This window comes from Aotus nancymaae, unplaced genomic scaffold (assembly GCF_030222135.1).
Source record: "Aotus nancymaae isolate 86718 unplaced genomic scaffold, 86718_ANA_hifiasm-v0.15.2.pri h1tg000040l, whole genome shotgun sequence".
NCBI classification, from domain to species: domain Eukaryota; kingdom Metazoa; phylum Chordata; class Mammalia; order Primates; family Aotidae; genus Aotus; species Aotus nancymaae.
In genome coordinates, this window is record NW_026988454.1 from 117,266,407 (window position 1) to 117,285,611 (window position 19,205).

The window sequence follows — 19,205 nt, forward strand, 5'->3', positions numbered from 1 at the left end:
TAGTTGTGATGTCATTAGGTTTCAATAATATTATGTCAAACTGATATATCTTTCTTTCTTTTTGAGATGGGGTCTCACTCTGTTACCTAGGCTGGAGTGCAGTGGCGTGATCCTGGCTCACCGCAACTTTGGCTGCCTGGGCACAAGCGATCCTCTCACCTCAGCCTTCTGAGTAGCTGGGACCATGGGTGCGTGCCACCATACCCAGCTAATATGTTTCTGGTAGAGGCAGGGTTTCACCATGTTGCCCAGCTGGTCTTGAACTCCTGAGTTCAAGAGGTCCACCCACCTTGGCTTCCCAAAGGGTTGGGACTACAGGCATGAGCCACTGTGCCTGGCCTATTTTGATATATCTGTTTCACCACTTTGTACAAATTTTCTTTTCACCATAGCTCCAGGTTAGCATTGTTTAAAAAAATCATGTATTTATTTATCACTTCATATATTACAGAAGTTCTTTAGACAGGGCACATAGAAACATAGAATATATTTCTTTTTTTTTTTTTTTTTTTTTTGATACAGAGTGTTGCTCTGTCACCCAGGCTGAAGTACATTAGCATGATCACAGCTCCTGGGCTCAAGCACATCTCCCACCTCAGCCTCCTGAGTAGCTGGGACTACAAGGCACATGCCATCATGCCCAGCACTTTTTTTTTCCTTTTGTAGAGACGGGGTCTCACTATGTTGCTCAGGCTTATCTCAAACTCCTGGATTCAAACTGTCCTCCTGCCTCAGCCTCCCGAAGTACTGGGATTATAGGCATTAATCACCACTCTTTATCTATATTTCTTTTTTAAAAAAATGCTTAGTCTGATATTCTTGGCCATAGTAATAAACCCTTTTTATATGGACAGTACAATTTAGTGACTTTTGACAAATGAACAGTTATGTAATCACCATCACAATAAAAATATAACAACCCAAAGAAGTTATTTCATATTCTTTTGTAACTGATCCCCTACCACATCACTAACCCCTGGCAGCCACTGCTCTCATTTCTGTCCCTATCGTTTTTGGTATTTTCCAGAATGGCATATTAAATGGAATAATTCCATATCAAGTTGAATTTCAAGATTTTTGTGTGTCCTTTTTACCTAGCATAATGCTTTTGAGATTCATTCATCTTGTTTTGTGCACTGGTTCATGTATGTTATTGCTGAGTAATATTCCATTATATGGATGCACTACTGTTTGTTTATCCATTCACTACTGAGTGGACACTTGCATTGTTTGCATTTCCTTGCAATTAAGAATAAAATTGCTATGAACACAAATGGACATATCTTTTTGTGGACTCGTGTTCATTTCTATTGGGATTAACACATAGAATACCTAGAAGTGGGATTACTGACTCATATGGTAAGTAAATATTTATTTTTATTTAAAAAACTGTCAAAATGTTTTCCAATGTAGCTGTACCATATGGCACTCCCACCAGAAATATGAGATTTCTAGTTTCTCCATATCTTCACTAGCTTGGGTATAACCCGGTGTGTTGCTTATTTGTTTTAATTTTAGCCATTCTAGTAGGTCCATAATGATACCTCGTTGTGGCTTTACTTGCATTTCCCTAATGACTGATATTAAGCATTTTCCAATTTGCCATCTGTATTTTTTCTTTATTGAAGTGTTTATTGACATCTTTTGCCCCTTAAAAAAATAGTTGTTTGTCTTATTACAATATAAGAGTTCTTTATGACTTTTAGATACGGATCTATTATCAGAAATGTGCTTTTCAAAACTTTTCTTTCAAGTCTGGAATTTGTTTTTTGTTAAAGTGCCTTTGGAAAAGCTGATATTTTGAATTTTGAAAAAGTCAAAGTTACCAATTTTTATTCTTTTATGGCTTATACTGTATGTCTTATCTAAGAAATCCATCTAACCCAAGCTCGCAAAGGCTTTCTCCTATGTTTTATTTTAGATATTTAAGTTTTTAATTTTTACTTTTTTTTAAATTTACTTTGTCTTTGTATATGGTATTAATACAAGGTAAGAGTTGAGGTTCTTTTTTGTTTGTTTTTTGCATATGGATATCAGATAGTTTCAATACCATTCATTGAGAAAACTATCCTTTCTTCAATGAATTAGCTTGGCACCCTTGTGTAAAATTAATTGACCAGATAAGTATAGCTCTGCTTTGTAGCCTGTTTTGTTCCACTGGTCTGTTTGTTTATCCTGATACTAATACCTGGTTGTCTTGATTACTGTGACTTTTATACTAAGTCATGAAATCAGGTCTTACAAGTTTCTCAGCTCTTCTCTTTCAAAATTGCTTTGCATATTCTAGGTTCTTTGCTTTTCCATATTTCTACAAAACGCTGAGATTTCGATTGAAATTGTTTACAATATATAGCTTAATTTGGAAAGAACTGATACCTTAGTAACATTAATCCTTCTAATTAATGAACATGATATAGCTCTCCATTTATATAGATCTTTTTAAATTTTTCTCTTCAGTGTTTTATGGCTTTCAGAATATAAACCTAATACATATTTTATTAGGTTCATGCATGCATATTTCATGGTTGAAGTTATAAGAAATAAATTTTTTTCAGTTTCCAAGTATTAATTGCTAATATAGAGAAATAAAATTGATTTTTGTATGTTAACTTTTTATGCTGAAACCTTGCTGAACTCACTAGCTCTAATAGATTGCTGAGGTGGTGGGAGCAGTTATAGATTCTTTGGGATTTTCTACACAGATGATCATTTTCTTTGCAAATACAATTTGATTTTTTTTCTTTCTAATCTGAATGGATTTTATTTTTTCTTCTTGTCTTATTGCAGTGACTAGGATCTTCAGTATAATATTGAATAGTTGTGGTGAAATGGACATTCTTTCCTTTTCCCTGATTTTATGGGGAAAGTGTTCAGTCTTTCACCATTTCATTAGGTGTAAGATTTTCTTAGATGCTTTTTATCACATTAAGGAAGTTTCCTTTTATTCCTTTTTTGCTGTTTTTATGGTTGTTGAATTTTATCAAATGGATTTCTGCATCCATGAAGACAATGAGTTTTTTCTTCCCAGCGATAAATTCTGTTGATTAAGTTTTGCTTGTTGAACCAACCTTCCATTACGGGGATAAATGCTACACACACACCTTCATGTGTGTGGACATCGTGTGTGTGTGTGTGTGTGTGTGTATGTGTGTATTTATATATATTTGTTTATTTGTATTTTTAAAGAGATAGGGTCTCATTCTGTTGCCCAGGCTGGAGTGCAGCACCATGATCATAGCTCACCGCAGCCTGGAACTCCTGGGCTCAAGCCATCCTCTCGCCTCAGCCTCCCAAACAGCTAGAACTACAAGCACACGCCACCATGCCTGGCTTTTTTTTTTTTTTAATGTTTTATTTTGTAGCAACAGGGTCTTGCTTGTTGCCCAGGCTGGTCTCGATCTCCTGGCCTCAAGTGATCCTCCCACCTTGGGAGGATCCCAAAGTACTGGGATTATATGCATAAGCTACTGGCCTGGCGACATTTTGATGGATCTAACTTGCTAACATTTTGGTAGGTATTTTTGTATCTGTATTCATGAAAAGTATTGATCTGAGTTTTTGTAATGTCTCATTTCTGGTTTTTATATCAGGTAATGCTAGGCTCATACAGTGAGTTTTGACCTGCTGTTTCCTTTTCTGTGTTCTGGAAGAGTTTCCGTAGAATTAGTGTTTTTGTTGTTGTTAAAATTCAGTAGAATTCACCATGAAGGCTATCAGGGTCTGAAGTGTTTTTTGGTAGGAAAGCTTTTAGCTATGAATAATATTAGATATAAGGCTATTTGGGTTATCTATTTCTTCTTGAGAAAGCTTTGGTAGTTATGTCTCCCAAGTTATTTTTCCCTCATCTAAGTTAACAAAATTTCTGGCATGAAGTTGTTCATTAAATTCTCTTATAATCCTTTAAATGTCTGTCAGATCTGTAGGGACACTCTTTTTAATTCCTAAGATTGGCAGTTTGTTTATTCTTCCTTTTCTTATCAGTCTAGTTTATCAGTCATACTGATTTTTCAAAGAATCAGCCTCCAATTTTATTAATTTTCTGTTTTTCAGTGACAACAAATTTCTTTATTTCCTTTCTTCTGCTTGCCTTGGATTCAGTTCACTTTTCCTTTTTTCTTTGATTTGAGACTCTTTCTATAAGCTTTTTAATGCTCAGTTTTCCTCTAAACACTACTTTAGCTATATCCCACAACCTTTGATGTGTTTTGTTTTCATTTTCATCCAGTTCAGAACATTTTCTAATTTCCTTTCTGATTTTCTCTTTGACCCATGGCTTATTTAGAAATGTGTTGATTAGTTTCCAAATGTTTGAGAATGTCCTACATATCTTCCTGTTACTAAATTTTAATTTTATAATAGAGACATACTTTGTATGATTTCAGTTCCTTTAGGTTTTTTAAGATTTGCTTATGGCCCAGAATATGTGCATGTGCACTTGAAAACGTGTATTCTGCTCTTTGATGTAATGTTCTATAAATGTTAGGTCAAGTTGGTTGATAGATTGGTGCAAAAGTAATTGCGGTTTTTGCCTTTGAAAGTAATGGCAAAAACCATGATTACTTTACATCAACCTAATAGTATTAAGTTCTTCTATACACTTACTGATTTTCTACCTTTTTACAATCAATTACTGAGAAAGGAGGGTTAAAGTCTTCAATGAAAATTGTAGTTTTGTCTGTTTCTCCTTAGAGTTTTATTAGGTTTTGCTTAGCATATTTTGAAGTTCCGTTCTTAGTTACATATGCACATTTAGGAATGGCATATCTTCTTAATTTTCCCCTTTAGTATTCTGTAATTTTCCTCTTTATCCCTGACAATATGTCATGTTCTGAAGTCTGCTTGGTCTGATATTAATAAATCTATTTTATCTTCCTTCAGTATTTATATTGTAACATTTTCTCATGACTTTTTTTTATGACTACTATTTCTGTTATGACAAAAATTTGAAGCTGGGCGTGGTAGCTCACAACTATAATCCCAGCACTTGAGGCCAAGAGTTTAAAACCAGCCTGGCCAACATGGCAAAACCCCATCTCTACTAAAAATGCAAAAATTAGCCAGGTATGGTGGTGCACACCTGTAATCCCAGCTATTCAGGAGGCTGAGGCATGAGAATTGCTTAAACCCAGGAGGCAGAGATTGCAGTGAGCTGAGATTGCACCATTGCACTCCAGCTGGGGCAACAGAGCAAGACTCATCTATCTCAAAAAATAACAATAATAAAAATAAAATTTTGAGAGTATACTGCTCCCACCCTCAAACTGAGAAGATGCTAAGAGAACAAAGAATGATTTGGACAAGTCCAGATTGGTGAGTAGATGAGTTTGTTAAGACTTGCATACAGGGCACAGCGGCAGCAGAATGGCTGTAGAGATCCGCACTGCCTCCCATCTCTAAGGCTGCTTTTAAGCTAATTTTCTGGCTCTTTGCCTACTGCATATGTGATGGGACTATTTTTCTTGGTATGTTCCCAGATACTCTCCAAGAAGTTTGGATTCTCAGGGACACCTGCTCCTCTGCTGGGCACCCTGGCCTTGGCTCACTGCCTCGCCTTCAGGGTTCAAGCAGTGAACACACACCCTTAAATAACCTGTCAGGAGACCTGTCACACTACATTTCTTCATACTGTGGCTGGTTCATTTTTAACTTAATCGTATCCTATTTTTGGATATTTCTCTTTCCCTAAAGTTTTGCCATTATTATAAAATATGCATTATTTTTCATACATCAGACTTATTTCCTTGTCTTTTGGCCTGTGACATTTTGGTTATCAGCCTTGTTGTTGCCCCTGTGAAGGTAATGTGCTTGCTTTTCTCTGCCTGCTTTTGAGGGTTTTTTTCCTTTTATTCTTTAACAGTTGTAGTATGACATGCCTGCATGTAGTTTTCTTTGTTTTTCTCTTTCTTGGAATTTGTAGAACTACTTGAATCTGTGGCTGGATATTTTTCACCGATCTTTTTTAATCCTATCCACTTTTCTTCAAATATTTCTTTATGTCTTCTAGGACTTAGATGTATGTCAGAATTATTATTTTTAACCATATATAATATGTCTTCTGGACCCTTTTCTGTATTTCTCATTTCCTTTTCTCTCTGCGACAATATGAATATTTTCTACTGACCTATCCTGTATTTATTGAGCTTCTCTTTTAAAATTCTATTAAGCTCATCTACTGAAATTCTTAATTTTAATTTTTTAATTTTTTAATTATACCATCATCATTTGATTACTTTATGGAAAAAAAAAATTCCAGTTCAAGTCCCTTTCTTATTACCTCAATATTTGGGTTGCTTGGGGATGTTTCTGTTGTCTGTTTTTTTTTTCTCTTGGTTTTCAGTGTTTCCTGCTTTGCCAGTGAGTTTTTATTGAATCCCAGATATCATATATGGAAAAAATATAGATGCTCTGGGCTGGTCACACTGGCTCACCCCTGTAGTCTCAACACTTTGGGAGGCCAAGGTAGGAGGATCACCTGAGACCAGGAGTTCAAGACCACCCTGGGCAACAAAGCAAGACCCCGTCTCTACAAAAATAAAAATTAACTAGGCATGGGGCATGTGCCTATAGTAGTCCCAGCCACTCAGGAGGCTGAGGTAGGAGGATCCCTTAAGCCCAGGAGTTTGAGGCTGCAGTGAGTTTTATGATTGCGCCACTGCACTCCAGCCGGGGTGACAGATCGAGACCCTGTCTTTAAAGAGGATCTGGATGGTGATTTCTTCAAGAGAGGATATAATTTTCTGGCAAAGAGATGGGGTACAGTTGGATCAAGGTTGATCTCTGCTTTGTCTTCTTTATTCCTATAAAATATCCCTAGGGTCTCAGCTGAAAGCCTGTGGTATTTACCAGACCCCTTCAACCTTGGTGAAGCTCTGAAATCTAGCGCCTGACCCCACAAGATTGATGGAATTTTTGCTCACCTTTTTAGCCTTCCATATGCTGCTGTCATCCCCACCCCACCACATGTACAGCTTTGGAGCTGACCTATACTTCAAGGGGAAATTGCATGTAGAATTATAGACTTACTTCTCTGTAGTTTCCTCTGGTTGGGGAATCTTGGTTCCTCAGCTGCCTTGGCAGCCCCAAAGTCCAACCTCTGCTTCCCTAGCCCAGTGATACTGCCACAATTCCCAGACTGCTTGGCCTCACTTCCTCTTACAGTTAATTGATAAATTTCATGAGGAAAAAAGAGAACCTGCCTCTTCTCCAGTATCTTACTCTCTCAAATCCTTGGCTACATTGGCTTTTTTTCTGATGCTTCAAATAATTTGTACCCCCACCCCAAGTTGTCCATATCCAAATCTCAGAACCTGTGAATATGTTACATCACATAGAAAAAGGGAAATAAGGTGGCAGATGGCATGAAGTTTGCTAATTAAGGGAAGTTCAGATGGAGAGGTTATCCTAGATTATCCACATGGGTCCAGTCTAATCACATGAGCTCTTAAAAGCAGAAGAATTTTCATGTTTCTTAAAAACGTGAAAATGGCTTGACATTCTAGCTTTGAAGACAGAGTAAAGGAGCCACAAGCCAAGGAATTTGGGGGCCTCCTAAATGTCCCCTCGCTTACAGACAGCTCGAAAATGGAGATCTCGGTACTGAAGCAACAGAAACAGTTCTCCCAACAATCTGAATGAACAAGAAACAGATTCTTTCCTATAGAAAAAACATATATATCTGTTTTTCCCAGAAAAAAACATAGCCTGACAACACTGATTTTAGTCTAATGAGACTAACACTGGACTTCCAGCCTATAGAACTGTAAGTTAATAAATCCGTGGTATTTATGCTACTAAATTTGTGGTCATTTGTTACGGCATCATAGAAAACTATTAGACAACTGTTTCTGTATTTTTTTTCCAGCTTCTGTAGTTGTTTGCAGTTTGAAAATCAGTCTCATACCTTGATAAGTTTCAGTCACAGCATCAAAACCACTGTGTACTATGGGATGAGGATTATAGGAATCAGCCCTCATACAGCTGTGAGAAGAGCTGGGAAAGTGAAAGCATAGGAAGGAAGTTGGAGGATTAGAGAAAAAAAAATGACCAACCCATCAATGTGAGAAACAAAGAACAACCAGGTGCCAAAAGCAGCTGCAAAGTGATGGCTCATGAGGAGGTGTCTAGGAGGCCATGCTTCCGTGGAACTGCCACCTTGGCAGGCCCACCACCGAGTATCCGGCATAAGCTGGGAGCCACTGTTGGTCAACAGGCTCTTCAGTCAGAACTGGATGTAGAGTGGAAGAAAGTGAAGACAAGCTGGAACCTGTCAGCACTTCTGTGCCTTCTTATAACTGCAAGACTTCAAAGATCCATAGCTGCTTCACTTGTGCCTTCCACATCTGCATACATTTCCCTTTTGGCCAACTCTACCTCAGAGCCCTGTAGGGAAGGGGACTATGGGTTTCACCAAGTTGGCACACTACCAATGACTGCAGTCTGTCCACCCTTTGTCTACTTGGCACCCACACATACATCTTTTAACCATGTTTAACCTCCAAATAAAGTCAACAGCAAAATGTTTCCACCTAATGTGATGCATGCTAACCCTGTCCTCCAAAAAGGATATAAATACCTTTATGGTTTTCTTCCCAGTAACCCATAAACCCATCTAATCTGAGCATCATACAAATCTCACTCAAGGGACATTTCAGAATACCTGACCATACTCCTTAAAACTATCAAGGAAAGCCTGAGAAACGATCATAGCCAAGAGGAGCCTAAAGAGACATGACATAGATGTCATGTAGCATCCTGAATGCAGTTCTGGAGCAGAAACGGGACAATGGATAAAAACTAAGGAAAAATGAACCAAGTATGGGCTTTAGGTAATAACATACCAATATCGATTCGTTAACTGTAACAAATGTATCGTAATGTAAAATACTAATAATAGAGGAAAGTGGGTGTTGGGTATATGGGAACTATGTACTATCTTCACAATCCTGTACATGTAAAACTGCTCTAACATAAAAAGTGTATTTAAAAAAAGGCTATTAAGTCCTGTATGACACACACATTTTGGGGTGATGTTTATTCCTCTTTTCTCTGAGTCACACTCACCTTTTAATATCCCGTAACCTAAATGCTGAACTATATGGCTAACCACTACTAATACATCTTCTGTTTGGATAGTGAGGGAATGCAAGTGGGGCAATAAAGAAAATTAATATCAAAAAAATGCTGTATTCATATTAAAGTAAGGAAGAAATACTTATAACCACTACTGTCATTTGTATAACTGGTCCAATGGTCATTACTAGTATTTATAACTTCCTACTTCTGTCAGCCAGTCCATATCGTCTTTGCCCGCAGTAAACTACTCAGCTGCTGTGCTTCCTTGCCTCATGGGGTGATCCTGCCCATTTCTGTTTCAGTTATCTTTTGCTGTGTAACAAACCACCCCAAAACTTAGTGGCTTTAAGGCAACATGATTTTTTTTTCTCATGATTCTGGGGTCAGGTATTTAGATAGTATTTAGCTCTTGTCCAGAGCTGCGGAAGGAGAGAAGTACACCCAGTTTGGACCCACAGGCCCACTCTGGGCTTCTGGTCAGAACTACACCAACAATACAATTGGCTCCTTCGCCACAAGGTTTGTTTCCCCCGTGGATCTGGCACTAAGAAATTCAGTCTATTCATAACTCTTGCCTGATGAGTAACTTGGACCCTAAATTCTCCCTGCCCTTAATGGCTGTGTGATGTTTGAGAAATTGCTTTAACTTTGGGGTCTTGGATTCCTCATCTATTAAGTGGGAGCATTGAACTTCTGCTAGATGACTTTAAGACATATTTTTAACTCTTGAAATCTGTTATTTAAGACGGGCATTTATGGAGTGTGGATTATGGAAAAACCAGCATAAGTGGGAGTCAAAACTTTAAGGAGTTTATTTCAGCCTAAAATGCCTATTTTTGAAGGAAACCTAATCAAAACTTTTTAAAAATAGTTTTTAATTGTAGGTTTGAAACTTTGTGTTATTTGTAATACCTTTTTAGAAGCCTGAAAATAACATTTCTCTCTGTACCAACTTTGTGCTTTTCCATTTGGTAAACACTGATTTTATTTCTCTCTGTCCCTGTAAGAGTAAACCAAGCCAATTCAGCACTTCCTGTTTACTTCCTTGTCATATGTATCATAGATGGTGACAGATGACCTGCTTTCAAAACAAGCTTCCTTGGTTTAATTCTGCATTTTCTGCTTAGGCAACCACCCTATCAATATACTTGAACAATGAAACAATTTGGCTACTGAAGCACTCCTTCAACTTGTCAGTGGAAAGTCCCTCAATGGAATGGTAGGAATAGTTTTAAATGGGGTATCACACGGTGCCTTACAGATGAGAATATCAAAGCATTTTCAGCCCTTAATCTTGGTATGTACGACATGGGTGAACACAAGGCTAGTAAACAACTTGATTTCCTTAGGAGATTCTCAGTGCTCTGTTTTTCAAATAAGAAGATTGTGTTTCATGTATATTGAGTGACTAAAGTGTAAGCTTAGAAATATTTTATGTTTCCATCATAGTTTATTCTGTTCAGCATAAATCATCAGAGCCAACCATAACTTAACCATTTACTAGAGCTTTTTCGGAGTCAGTTGTATTACACGCATGTCAGACACACCTTCCTACAAGTCCCTCAAGGTCAATAGTTTAGAAATTCTGCTTTTTCCTTCCCTTCCCCACTCAACACTTATGGAAATATATGCTAATTGGAACAGAAGCTGCCTACCAAACTAACAGAGTTAGACCACTCTTAACACAAGATTAATGAGAAAGAAGTTTAAGGAAAAAATAACATTTCTCAAGCAGTAAGAAAGTACATGCCAAGTAAAAGCCAACAGTCTGCATCAGTCGAATACCAAGCTCTGCTTTCCCTTGACTTTACTTAAAGGAGTTAAAGACAGAGGGAATCCTGTGTGTCCAGCCTTGCTCTGGTCACTGTTGCCAGCCCTTTGGCTCAGCGTGGCCGGCTTCTCGCCTTCCTTGGGACCTCAGCTCAGCAGTCACCACTGTGGAAAACAAGACCACAGACTCAAGGGTTAGAATGAGATTCTACACATTGTTTACTAAGGTGACATGCCCGAAGGAACGAGGAGGCACAAACGCACTACATGTGGCCAGCTGCATTCATGAAAGGCCTTTGTAGGTGTGTGATTTATATTCATAAAGGGGGATTCGGAGACAATGGATGTTTAGAGTCACTGATATTGGCAAGAAATTAAGTTTGTGAATCACTCTATGCTGTTGATGAAGGACTGAACTGTGAGTTAGCAGACTTCAAGAGCTGTCAATCAGGAATGATGCTAACTTACTTTTGGAATAGGTTTAGACAACAGTATTTGCTTAGAGGAAGAAAAGCCTAAAGATCTTATCAATTTGCTGAAACTGTAATTGGCATACTGCATGACATATCTACATTATTTGGCAAGGGGGATCCGACGTCTTTTAGAACTCCAACCCTTTCAGGATCCAAAGGCAGCCTTCACCTGTGGCACATGCTCAGCTCTTTATAAGTACCCTAAATTCCTCCAAATAATTTTTACACATTTAAAAAGTAATGATCTTTCACACCTAATACCCAGCTCTTAGTTTCTGAATATCCTTCTCCACTGGTATTCAGGGTTCCTTGAAGAAATGCCTGATTCCAGGACCAGGGCAGGGAGAGAGACCTGGAGAAATGAGTCTTGACTACTCCTAATTGCACAAGAAAATGAGGAATTGGTCAAAGAATCACGGGGACATGCCAAAAATGGAGAGAGAAAAGGCTCCCACTGGCCAACTCTGAGACAATTTGGGCATCAAAATAAATAATGATAGTACTACTTTGTCACCCCTAGAATAAAATAAATATCCACGAGTCCATACAGTATAAATAAGTAAACAGAGGAGAAAGTGAAAGCTCTTCTTTGCAGGAGAATGCCTACTAATAAATATAGCAAGAATCGTGGCATTAAAAGATCATCAATGGTGGAAGAAGACTAATAAGAAGTGATTTATGTAGTCTCAGATTGTCTCCCCACAACTTACTAATTGAAAAGGAAAAATAGTAAAAAAGAAACCTGATGTTCTTTCAATTATTTATTTATTGTAAGTATTGTTAATTAAAATGTTTATTGTTTGTGTTCAAAAATGGGTACATACTAAATTTTGTGTTTCTGCAGGCTATGCCATTAAATAAGAAATGCAAACAGGGAGAAATTCATTTATAATAGTTGAAAGAATATCTCCAATGATGGCAAATCTTTTGATAAAATATATTTTGGTCAAATGCCTAAGGCAGCTCCTCTAGTTTGTCCTCAATCCAGAAATTGTTCTTCCCTCCAAAAGCCGGAACAGGCTGACTCTATAGCACACCAGAGGCATATGGGAGCTCTGCTCCAAGCCCTGCAATTCAAGGGAGATGGGGGGCTACAGTATCATGTGGGCAAAGAGGTGGCCATTCTAGGATGGCACCAGAACTCCGTGTGTCCCTTCCCCAGTGAGGACCCTGGCCACCTTTATTTCCCCCATTTGTTGTCTGTATAAAACCAGAAACACTGTTTTCCGTTCTTGTGATGGTTAGGTATCTGAGGCAGGCAAGACACCAATGTCCAGACAGGGCAGACTGGGTAAACAGGACGCCTAGATAATGCTGGCTCAGCTGGGCGCCCAGCCACCTGGTATGTGATGAACAGCACTCGCATTCCAGGGAGGCCGGACAGGCACCTCGAAGACTACATTCAGACGTTAAAATGCACACCCACAAAACAGCCATCTCAGACTTCTAATCTTACTTTATGACCAAACTGTAATTACATTACACCAATTACTTGAATATTACATTTTTATTACTGTTATGTCATTATGTCTACTAGGAAAAAAATATGCCTACTTTAACCAATAAAATTCTTAATGACTCATTTAAGCTGTGTCTACATGAAACCCCTGACTTAAACATTTTGGTCAAAATAATTTTTAGGGCCCGGGAGAAGAAGACGGTTAATCTCCATCTATATGATTATCCCCAAAGCAAGAAAACTTCCATTCGTAGATGTATGGCTAGAGGTTTAAAAGTTCCAGCCAAGGCTAATCCGAAAGTTCTGGTGACTATATTTAAGAGCTATATTTATACAGCCATCAATTCTTTATCTTCTGTTGATCAGTTACAACTATTAATAAAAAAGGAGAGCTAAGGAATTCAGGAAACACAGTGTGTAGCCATCCTCCGAATGCATGGAGGCACGTTTTACATTCTTCTAAAATGTCAAGTAGGCCCCGCTGTAAAAAGATTAAAGGCTATCTAGGCCGGTGTTTTGGGAGCCAGTGATTTAATTGGGACTCACTAGGGACAGTTCCCAAATAAAGTTATTAATGTGTAGAACTTCTGTTTTAGAATCATTATATTTTACTCCATTGACCTCTTTTAAGGTAGCATCTCATTTTCTATAGGCCAGTGACGTGTAGAGTTTATCTCACTGAGAAATTCCAGGCTCTCAGACTTGGTGGATTTTCTCAGCAGAGAGGCCTCTGACCTTAACCACCTCTCAGCTCGGCCCAGACCTATGTGTCCCTTTCCCAAGCCATGCAGACTCAGACAAGCATAGGATGCTACCTGTCTCCAAAATAATTCTCTACTTTGGGAGCCAGAATTCATACCCTTGAATTTTGAGAATTTACCATATGCACTTGGGTGAGTCAAAATATCCAAATTTAATCACTAATGAAAACTTTTTTCACATATATTTTACGTATGCCTCCGTCCTCCCCCAATTTTTAATGCATTAAGCACTTTCCTACAAGAAGATGAAGTGGGTAACAGGTTTTTCTTCCCCTAGGCTTTGTTTTTGCTTTATTTTTTAAAAATCCTTTTGACAATATATGTACTCTGTATTACTGTATAAAATCAAATGCCTAATTCTAAAGTTATGTGCATCTGCTGGACATGTACACTGTTAAACATTCATGACTGCCTACAAATGTGAAAAGTATTACCAGGTCTATTTTTAACATTATTTTGGCAAGACTGTTGCTGTGGCAAAAAAAAAAAAAAAAAAAAAAAAAAAAATCCTATAGAATCTTAATGAGAAAACTGAATGATTCTTTGAAATGTGGTTATGATTCCCTAACTTATTAAGTGATGATGTCACTGGTGCCGAGAAGAAAGAAACAGTGGACTCACTCATTTGCCAGCACGCTCTGGAGATACACCAGAAGGGAAATGAAACTCATCTTGAGTGCAGTTTGCACTGAGCTGCACCTTCCCTCGCAGCTCAGAAGGTCACACATGTCCCTGCACAGGATATGTCTCACACACTTGGTCTGTCATCTCTCTGAACCTACATCATGGAAGGGTGCACTGGTTGCATGTGTTTCTATGGAACTTCATCTGTTTGCTGGCCTTTTTTCTGTTTATTACCCACATTTGTCTCACAGCAAAGAACCACCTTGTTTCAGCTGTTGGAGAAAGATGGGGGTTTCCTCCAGGTCACCTGAGTCCCTCAGTCACTTAATTAGCAAGTCGCAAGAAGTTCAAAGATATCTGTCAGGACAGGAGCACAGGTCTAATGAAGGAGGTCATTCCTCATGCCTTCTTACTCCCACACTCTCTTCAGACTTCCTGACCACTCGATTTGAATCCCAATTGTCCTGTCCTCAGTGGGCACAGGTCCTATAAGAGCAAGGTGTGAGGCTGTTGGGTTCTAGGCAGCAGCAGACAGGACCGGGCAGTGTCATAGAGACTGTGCCCTACACAAAGAAAGCAGGCCAGGAAGGCACTTGTGGGGCCTAACTTCCATTTTGGCGTTTACTTGCCAAGCCTTGTGTCCTGTCACGGGAGTTGTGTGAGCCAAGAGCAAGGTCCACTCAGAGGGAGCGTTTTATCACTCCTCTACCTAGAGGAGACACTTTTTCATCATTCTACCCTACGATGATCCATTTTGCTTGTTTGTACACAGTCACTGTGTGTGCTTACAGAAGCCTGGGGACTGGCCCTGGAGGAATCAGGACTTTTCATACTGAAGGGGCAGATTATGCAGCTTAAATGCTGGCTGGGTCAGCAGTGACTATAAATGAGGTCATTGCTTCTATGGAAAAAGTGCTACAGAAAAGGTCTTTCATCCTAGACAGCAAGTCTGGAACCTTTCAAAGTTCCAGAATCAGCCACAGCTGATTGAAAATTAAGGAACCATTTTCAGCCAGAAGCCTGCAGAACTGGTATCTATATGGAGAGCCATGTGTTCCATCCAAAGTAGGGGCTGGTTTTGTTCTGCACTGGAGAAAATGAAGCATGAGGGTGGCCTAGTGGGTCTTAAATCTGCATAAAATCATGGAATCTCTACAGTTTCAAAGAGAAAGAGGCCTTGGGCCCTCTAAGATCCATTCCCAGCTTTCCAAGATGAGCACAGGAACGTGAAGTACTGGTCCCCACCACCTGCAAAGGTGGTATCTTCTCAGCCACGGGAGCCTCCACACCCTCCACATCCATTCTCCTCCCATCCTGATGGCTCTAGATCTTTTGTGGCAAGGATTCTCATTTCTGGGCATGGACCCACTGGTGCTCCACTTCCTCCCACAGGTTCTTTGTGAAATGCCTACCTGCCACTAATCACTCAGTAATGTCTACCATTTGCACAGAATGACCAGTGGTTCAAATGCTCTTCACTGGCCATCCATGATTGTCATAGACTTCCAAAGGAACTCAGGGCCATCAGCCTGCAGTCTTAGTCCCGCCCTGGCCCAGTCCGCTGTAATGATGCAAGGACCCATCCTGTCACTCCCCTCCACCCTTGTCAGGACACTCTTGCTTCCTACCCCTTTATCCTCTGGCTGTGATGCAGCTTCAGCTTGGTGGGGGAGGTCCCCAGGAGCCAGTCTCCTGACCACTGCCTCTGCAGAGACTCCTGCCAGGCCCCACTCAGCAGTGCAGACTTGTGCATGGACACACCAGCCCAGAGCCCTGTTTATCACACACTCGGGACAGTGATTTAGACTAGAGTTCGTCTTCGATGGAGACAACCTTACACTCCTTTTATCTACCCTAACTCCAGAACCGTACATTTTTTGACTGCTTCCTCCTGCCCAGCAGCCTCCACCGAAGTCCCAGCATGTCTCAGAGCTAAGGCTAAGCTGGAGATGACGCATGACATTTCAGTCCATTCTTGGAAGTTTGTCTTTGCAAGAAGGATGTTAATTTCACAGGTTAATCTGGTAACCCTGTAAGTCAAGAAGGGGCACTTTGACTTCAAATTATTACATTTACAATGCTGCATATTATTTTAGCAGATCCCACAGAAATAATTCACTCACTGTTACAATTATGTTTTTTATAAACTTCAAATAAACATGGACTTTGCTTTCAGAAACTGCCTCACACACAGTCATATTACATTGTTCTGAACCCCAAGTCTACCTAAGACATGACCAAGACACCATTTGATGTGCCATGCCATCCTCCTGCCCCAGAGTGTGACCCAAAGAAGAGACCCTCAGGGCTGGTGGCCATATTGCCCCTCACTCTGATGGATTGCATGTGCCACTGCCATTACCTAAGATACTGACTTTGCCCTTAATGATTCGTTCTGATTGATTTAAGTTTTGGTGAAATACTCCACAAGGTCTATATCACTGAACAATTGCCACCTAACAAACATCCTAGAACTCAGTAGCTTAAACCAATATGCATTTATTATTGCAGATGAGTCCAGAGATCTGGTCTTAGCTGACTTACTCCCGGATCTGCATCTGCATCTGTGTTCTATGTGTTAGTAGGCAGCTCTGCTGATGCTGGATGGACACTGTCATCTGGGGGTCAGGTGACTGTGTCTGGTATAGGATGGCCGTGGCTAAAACAACTGGGCTCTTCTCCATGTAGTCTTACCCTCTCGCCCTGGGTTGTTCATACAGAGGCAGCAGGATTCCATGAGAGGGGAAACACACCGGGTTTCTCAAGCCCTAGGCTCAGAACTAGTACAACGTCATTGTCACTTTTGCCACATTCAAGGCCAAAATAAACCACAAGCCCTGCCTAGATTCATGGGGTGGGAAAGTAGGCTCTACCTCTTTCTGAGAAGAACTGCAAAGTGATACTGCAAAGGGCATAGCAATAGGGAAGGGTGGTGAAGTATGGGTATTTTTGCAATTGATCTACTAACTCTCTATTAACAGCTTTTATAGACCAGGTGCAGTGGCTCACACCTATAATCCCAGCACTCTGGGAGGATCACTTGAGGCCAGAATAGAGACCCTGTCTCTATTTAAAAAAAAAAAAAAAAAAAATCTAAAAATTAGCTGGGTGCAGTAGTGTGCACCTCTGGTCCCAGCTACTTGGTAAGGCTGAGGCGGGAGGATCACCTGAGCTCAGGATTTCAAGGTTGCACTTAGCCATGATCACATCACGGCACCCCACCCTGGGTGACAGAGCAAGACCCTGTCTCTCTTAAAAAGAAAAAAAGCTTTTATTTTTCTCATTCTAAATGTAAGCCGTTAAATATCTTTATACTTATAAAGCTCTTTCTCTTATATGATCTTGCATAGTATATCCAACCAACCCATGTACTTCCTCTACGAGGAAACTAGAGACTCTAAAAGGTTAAGCTGCTTGCCAAGAGCTAGTAAGTGGCAGTATCAGGACTGGAATACAGGTCTTCTGATACAAAGTTCAGAATCATTTCCAAAATTTCACGCTCATGATCCCCTTTGGGCTAATGGTGTTCCCTTAAAACTAGTTTCCTCCAGAGAAAGAAGTAATCTGTGGCCACAGGATGGGAGCAGGGGTGGGGCTGTACGATCCACGTGGAGCCTGACCCCATCCTCTTGCTCTCCTTGTCTCCCTAGCATGGTGTTGGAATCCTGTAAGTCAAATAATTCCAGCAAGATGCTGTACCCTGCATACCCTCAGGCACTTCATTCCAGACTGTGGTTTTGTGAGATTTCATGCTACTTTAATTATCTTATTTCTTGTTAACTCTGGGTCTCCCTGCCAGCCTACCTTAGAACTTTTGTCTCTTTCCACTGTCACACCTCAGACTCTAGCTACATTTCCCCACCTCAGACCTACTGCCTGCTCTTTGAATCTGTTTTCTCCCTTCTCCTGATGACTTCTTGAGATCTTCGGGTTGTTGGCTTTTTTTTCCCCAGGAATACAGCTCTCAACTAGTTTTTATAGGACCAGCTGGTGACCTCACTCGCTCTTTGACTGCTACAGCTCAGTTAAAGGCAACCAACGGCCTTGGAGTTTTCATAAGAAACCTGGAGCTCCTAGTTCTGTTGCAACTTGGTGGCAACTCAGTACCTGCTAAAGTGTTGCTTCCCCCCTGGCCTCACAGAGGGACTGTAAAAGGTTTGAGTTCTGAAAGCTTGAGTGAAAGCTGCTGCATGCAGGCTCCTGAACCCAGAGAGGACTGCTTTGCTTTTCTTGAGCCATCATTTTTCTTTCCTCCTGGCATGTGTCTGCTCTACTGAGGTCCCCACTAAGGGCTCTATGCTCAAGACACGAGGGAGGCCAGGTCTGGTGTGAAGAGAAGAGGTGATGAGTCCCTCAGATGCTACTCTGGACACGGTCCTGCACCTCAGGCAGACACCACCCCACTGCCCCACAGAGAGGACCCCACAGAACTCCACTCCGAAGTCCTGATGGGGCGGCCATGGACAGACTAAGGCCAGCTCAGAAACTTTGCACTTCTTTTGCCAAAAGCAGATCTTAGGCAACAGAACTTTTTCATTTGGAAACACCTTTTCTTCTTCTAACAGCTATGTGTGTCCCCCTTACAGAAAAGGAAAATGAATCTTCAAGATTGGCCAAGTGATAACACTTGGCAAGTCTGAAAGGGAGAATTCTTAGCTCCTGCTCGCTGCTCTCCCATTTCCTGATAGTTAACTAACGGTGAAGACAAGGCAAGGGAGTGAGAACTGCGTGTTTAGTCAGGGCCTCCTTGGGGATTCTAAAAAACAAACAAAAAACAAAAAAGCTTGACACTCAGTGAATAAACCGTTTATAGAAGCGAAGATAAGGAGTTCCCGTGAGCTTCCCAGCCCCTTCTGTTTGCTGCCGTTCTCCAATTAGCCGAGAATGCCGGCAGATTGTGCTAACGCAGCACTAAGCCCCGGGCCAAACACCTTCTCAGGTTTTTTCCCCTCTGCATTTTGCTAATCCCTGGATGAAACATAATCGCAGAGAAATGTTCAAGGTTGGACACAACAGGGAGGAACTCAATGCTGGCTCCCACCCAGT